This window comes from Saccopteryx leptura, chromosome 7 (genome assembly GCF_036850995.1).
Source record: "Saccopteryx leptura isolate mSacLep1 chromosome 7, mSacLep1_pri_phased_curated, whole genome shotgun sequence".
Taxonomy (NCBI): domain Eukaryota; kingdom Metazoa; phylum Chordata; class Mammalia; order Chiroptera; family Emballonuridae; genus Saccopteryx; species Saccopteryx leptura.
This window is the reverse complement of record NC_089509.1, coordinates 19489640-19496417: the sequence shown is the minus strand read 5'-3', so window position 1 is coordinate 19496417 and position 6778 is coordinate 19489640. Positions and strand designations below refer to the sequence as shown.

General features: G+C 37.3%; 1 long non-coding RNA gene across 1 annotated transcript; it reads right to left on the bottom strand.

Moving 5' to 3' along the window:
* Positions 1 to 376: 376 nt before the first annotated feature.
* On the bottom strand, positions 377 to 5566 carry LOC136378412 (uncharacterized). Its single transcript, XR_010746611.1, has 3 exons — positions 5461 to 5566; positions 991 to 1118; positions 377 to 462 (listed from the first exon to the last, which is right to left on the bottom strand). It is a non-coding gene; the product is annotated as an uncharacterized lncRNA (long non-coding RNA).
* Positions 5567 to 6778: the final 1212 nt, after the last annotated feature.

The following is a 6778-nucleotide window of genomic DNA, read 5'->3' as shown; positions in this document are numbered from 1 at the left end:
AATTTTTATTTGCATCTATAAAAAGTGGAAACAGAATTGATGCTGCCCCTGCCACTTCCTAGAAATAAGCGATATTCACCCATGAACACACAATTTACTAAGGCCTCAATGATGTCGATGTTTTTTTACATTTTATGACCATTATTACAATTGTGGTATTATAATGCATACTAATAGAGTGTTTCTATACTACTAATAATTATAACATTTCAATCAAGTATGAGATTTCAATAGAATTTTATGACTACAGGATATAATGGAAGATTTCAATTTTAATCAATACATTTTTTGGTTTAGAGTAACACGCTAATCATCAATAAAAAACATTCAAGCCCTGGCCAGATGGCTTGGTTGATTGGAGTATCATCCTGATATGCAAAGGCTGTGGGTTCGATTCCTGGTCAGGGCACATACAGGAACAGATTGATGTTTCTGTCTCTCTGTCTCTTTCCCTTCTTCTCTCTAAATCAATAAATTTTAAAAAATGTTTTAATTAAAAAAAACTTTCAAGCATAAACAATTATACATTAAAATAAAATTTTGTGGAGTCAAGCAGAATAGATATATAAATTCAAGGAAAGAAAGATATAAAATATCCAAATGCTAAGAAAGAGCTTATTTATGTATTTAAAAAATAGATAATGATGAATATCAAGTCCTATGGTATTTAGATTCCATTGGATAGGTTTAAAAGGGCAATGTAGCGATTTATTTTTGTGTCTGTGAGACAGAAAGAGATTTATTTTTAAATGTGAATATTTAAAATACATCAGAAGTTACATAACCTGAATTATACTAATTTTCTTAAGTGTGATATTGGTATTTATTGCCTTGTAATAGGAGAATGTCCTTATTTTTTAGATGTACCAGCTATCATAATTTTCCTCCACATCTATATATCAACTGGGCTACCATTAATTTAATGTTTTATTTTAATTGATTCCTTTTCCTTTACTTCGTGAATTTTAAGAGAAAACATTGTGGTCTTACCAGAAAGGAGCAAGCTGACTCCATAGAGAACTAAGCCAGCTAAAGAGTCCATACTTCCCTGAATCTCTCCATCCAGTTTCCACAGATGTGCATAAGGTCTCCAGGATCCTTTCAAACACCCAGAGTTCCTACATGAAAAAAATTTATAAAAACATTGAACATTTGGAGACCTGAAGATGGCAGCGGAGTAGACGGATGCACAGACACCCAACTCTCACCACCAAACTGGAATACAAATCAATTTAGGAAAAATCAGCATGAAAAAACAACTCTGGACTACAAGAACAGCTCTCAAAAACCAAGGAGCAAAGAAGAAGCCACAACAAACCTGGAAGGGAGCGCATGAATCTCCCCTGCTTAGAGGAACAGAGGGGAGGGGGGGGGAGGCTGAGAGCCCAGAGGGGATCTCACTCCAGGGAAAAGAGCAGAAAATACTGCTCACAGCCACTTGCCTGGCGACCAGGGAGCGAGGTGTGTTGAAAAGACGAGCTTATCTCCCAAATGGAAAGGAGAGAGAGAGGGGCAGACTGTGAGGGGCTCAGGAATGCAGGAGATGACCTAAAAAAGCTGACTTATTCATGCTGGAGGCGGCCATAGCTGGGGAAGGGACTGATCCTTCCACAAAATAGTACTGAATTGCTTCCAGATCAGAGATCTCCAGACATCTCTCAAGCTCCAATCAGCGCAACAAGACACAGCTGAAAACAAGAAGTGGGGAGGAGGGGCAGTAACTCAAGTCTCCATGGAGATCTGAATACACCTCCCCTTACTGAAACTGAGAAAACACCCTGCCCCCAAAGAGATTAGTTGGTGGAAAAGGCCTGCAGAGTCTCAGGTTACACCCATTGCATTCCTGGATACAGTTTCAAGGAAGCCCTCTGCTGAGATCAGTAAACAAGACTATCACCTGTTAAGAAAACAAACAAATCAAGACATCAAAGCTGCCCAAATCCGAAAGTGGATTACAAATAATAGCTAATACCAACCCAAGAAGACCTAGAAATAACACAACTGAAAATTGGAGGCAGACAACGCCAAGCCTAGACTCAACCAACTCTACAAACAAAACACCCAAACACAGATAATGAGAAGACAAAGAAGTGCAATCCAAATGAAACCAAAAGAGAAACTTTCAGGAGATGAACTGAGTGATATGGAAATAATCAAACTTCCAGATGTGGAATTCAAAATAATGATTGTAAGGATGCTTAGGGATTTTAGAACAACAATAGAAGGTCATAATGAACACCTAAATAAAGAAATAGCAAATATAAAAAAGAATCAGTCGGAGATGACAAATACAATATCAGAAATAAAGACCACAATGGAAGGAATTAAAAACAGGATAGATAGAGCTGAGGATCAAATCAGTGAGTTGGAGGACAACTGGAATGAAGGCATGAAAGCAGAGAAGAAAAAAGAAAAGAGACTCAAAAAGTCTGAGGAAACTCTTAGAGAGCTTGATGACAAATTGAAGAGAAATAACATCTGCATCATAGGGATTCCTGAAGAAGAAGAAAAAGAACAAGGGATACAGACTTTGTTCAATCATATCATAGCTGAAAACTTCCCTAAATTAATGCAGGAGAAACTCTCACAAGTTCAAGAAGCACAGAGGTCTCAATTAAAGAGAAACCCAAAAAAACCTACACCAAGACACATCATAATTAAAATACAAAAGCTAAGCAATAAAGAGAAAATATTAAAAGCTGCAAGACAAAAAAAAAGCTATCACCTACAAAGGAGCCCACATTAGGATGACATCCTACTTCTCAACAGAAACACTTGAGGCCAGAAGGGAATGGCAAGAAATATTCAAACTAATGCAGAACAAGAACCTACAACCAAGACTAGTTTATCCAGCAGGGCTATCATTTAAAATCAAAGGAGAAATAAAAAAGCTTCCCAGACAAAAAACAATTCAAGGAATTCATTACAACCAAACCAATGCTGCAGGAAACATTAAGGAGCCTGTTGTAAACAGACCAAAGTGGGAAAAGAATATAGTAAAAAAGGAATACAGCTTTAAAAAATAAAATAGCAATAAACAACTACATATCAATAATAACCATAAATGTAAATGGATTAAATTATCCAATCAAAAATTATAAGGTAGCTGCATGGATAAGAAAACAGGACCCGTACATATACTGTCTACAAGAGACACACCTTAAAACAAAAACTGCACATAGATTGAAGGTAAAAGGATGGAAAAAAACATTTCATACAAATGGAAATGAAAAAAAGCTGGGGTAGCAATACTTATATCAGACAAATTGGACTTTAAAACAAGGATATAGTAAGTGATAAAGAAGGCCACTACATAATGATAAAGGGAGTAATCCAACAGGAAGATATTATAAATATCTATGCACCTAATATAGGAGCACCTAAATATATAAAGCAGACTTTGATGGATTTAAAGGGCGAGATCAACAGCAATACTATAATAGTAGAGGATTTCAATACCCCACTAAAATCACTAGATAGATCCTCAAGAAAGAAAATTAACAAAGAAACAGCAGACTTATTGGACACACTAGATCAACTCAATTTAATAGATACCTTCAGAATCTTTCACCCTAGAGCAGCAGAATATGCATTCTTTTCAAGTGCTCATGGTACATTCTCTAGGATAGACCACATGTTAGGGCACAAAAGGGCTCTCAACAAATTTAAGAAGATTGAAATCATATCAAGCACTTTCTCCGATCACAATGGCATAAAACTAGAAATGAACCACAACAGAAAAGCTCAAAAATTTTCAAACACATGGAAACTAAATAGCAGGTTGTGAAATAATGAATAGATTAAGAATGAGATCAAAGAAGAAATAAAAACATTCCTAGAATTGAATGACAATGAGCATACAACAACTCAAAATTTATGGGACACAGCAAAAGCAGTACTGAGAGGGAAGTTCATAGCACTACAGGCACACTTTAAGAAGCTAGAAAAAGCTCAAATAAACAACTTAACCCTGCATCAAAAAGAACTAAAAAAAGAACAGCAAGTAAAGCCCAAATGTAGTAGAAGGAAGGAAATAATAAAGATCAGAGCAGAAATAAATGACATAGAGGCTAAAGAAACAATACAGAGGATCAATGAAACTAGGAGCTGGTTCTTTGAAAAGGTAAACAAGTTTGATAAACCTTTAACTAAACTCACCAAGAAAAAGAGAGAGAGGACTCAAATAAATAAAATTAGAAATGAGAGTGGAGAAATAACAACTGACACAACAGAAATACAAAATATTGTAAAAAACTACTATGAAGAACTGTATGCCAAAAAACTAGACAACCTAGATGAAATGGACAAATTCCTTGAAACATACAATCTTCCAAAAATCAATCTGGAAGAATCAGAAAACCTAAACAGACCGATTACACCAAATGAGATCAAAACAGTTATCAAAAAATTCCCAACAAAGAAAAGTCCGGGGCCCGATGGCTTCACAACTGAATTCTACCAAATATTCAAAGAAGAACTAACTCCTATCCTTCTCAAACTATTTCAAAAAATTCAAGAGGAAGGAAGACTTCCAAACTCCTTTTATGAGGCGAGCATAATTCTGATTCCAAAACCAGGCAAAGACAACACAAAGAAAGAAAATTATAGGCCAATATCTCTGATGAATATAGATGCTAAAATCCTCAACAAAATATTAGCAAACCGGATCCAACAATATATGGAAAAAATCATACACCATGATCAAGTGGGATTTATTCTGGGGAGGCAAGGCTGGTACAATATTCGTTAATCAGTCAATGTGATTCATCACATAAACAAAAAGAAGGAGAAAAATCATATGATAATTTCAATAGATGCAGAAAAAGCATTTGATAAAATCCAGCACCCATTCATGATCAAAACTCTCAGCAAAGTGGGAATACAGGGAACATACCTCAACATGATAAAAGCCATCTATGAGAAACCCACAGCCAACATCATACTCAATGGGAAAAAATTAAAAGCAATATCCTTAAGATCAGGAACAAGGCAGGGGTGCCCCCTTTCACCACTCTTATTTAACATAGTCCTGGAAGGCCTAGCCACAGCAATCAGACAAGAAGAAGAAATAAAAGGCATTCAAGTTGGAAAAGAAGTAAAATTATCATTATTTGTAGATGATATGATATTGTATTGTATATAGAAAACCCTAAAGTCTCAGTCAAAAAAGTACTGGAGAGAGAGAAGATGGCAGCAGAGTAGGCGAATGCACAGACGCCCAGCTCTCAACACCAAACTGGAATACAAATCAATTTAGAAAAAATCAGCATGAAAAACCAACACTGAACTGCAAGAACAGCCCTCAAAAACCAAGGAGCAAAGAGGAAGCCACAATAATCCTGGTAAGGAGTGCCTGAATCTCCTCTGCTTACAGGAACGGAAGGAGGGGGGTGAGGCTGAGAGCCCAGAGAGGATTTCACAGAGGAAAAAGAGCAGAAACTACTGCTCACAGCCACTTACCTGGCGACCAGGGAGCAAGATGGGTTGAAAAGACCAGCTTATCTCCCAAGTGGAAAGGACAGGGAGAGGGACAGACTGTGAGGGGCTAAGGTATGCAAGAAACGAAATAAAAAAGCTGACTCATTCGTGCTGGAGGCGGCCATAGCTGGGGGAGGGACTGAACCTTTCACAAAACAGAGCTGAACTGCTTCCGGATCAGAGATCTCCAGACATCTATCCAGCTCCAATCAGCACAACAAGACACAGCTGAAAACAAGAAGTGGGGAGGAGGGGCAGTAACTCAGATCTCCATGGAGATCTGAGATACACCTCCCCCTACTGAAGCTGAGAAAAAACCCTGTCCCCAGTGAGATTAGTTGGTGGAAGAGACCTTCAGCGTCTCAGGTTACACCCACAGCATTCCTGGATACAGTTTCAAGGAAGCCCCCTGCTGAGATCAGTTAACAAGACTATCACCTGTTAAGAAAACAAACAAATCAAGACTTCAAAGCTGCCCAAATCCGAAAGTGGATTACAAATAATAGCTGATACCAACCCACGAAGACCTAAAAATAACACAACTGAAAACTGGAGGCAGACAACACCAAGCCTAGCCTCAACCAACTCTACAAATAAAAAAAAAAAAAAAGAAGATGAGAAGACAAAGGAGTGCAATCCAAATGAAACCACAAGAGACACCTTCGAGAGATGAACTGAGTGATATGGAAATAATCAAACTTCCAGATGCGGAGTTCAAAATAATGATTGTAAGGATGCTTAGGGATCTTAGAACAACAATGGAGGGACAGTTTGAAAACCTAAATAAAGAAATAGCAAGTATAAAAAAGAATCAGTTGGAGACGACAAATACAATATCAGAAATAAAGACCACAATGGAAGGAATTAAAAACAGGATAGATAGAGCAGAGGATCGAATCAGCGAGTTAGAAGACAACTGGAATGGAGGCATGAAAGCAGAGAAGAAAAGAGAAAAAAGACTCAAAAAGTCAGAGGAAACTCTTAGAAAGCTCTGTGACAACATGAAGAGAAATAACATCCGCATCATAGGGGTTCCTGAAGAAGAAGAAAAAGAACAAGGGATAGAGACTTTGTTCAATCATATCATACCTGAAAACTTCCCTAAATTAATGCAAGAGAAACTCTCACAAATCCAAGAAGCACAGAGGACGCCATTAAAGAGAAACCCAAAGAAACCTACACCAAGACACATCATAATTAAAATACCAAAGCTAAGCGATAAAGAGAAAATATTAAAAGCTGCAAGAGAAAAAAAAGTTATCACCCACAAAGGAGCCCCCATAAGGATGACATCTGACTT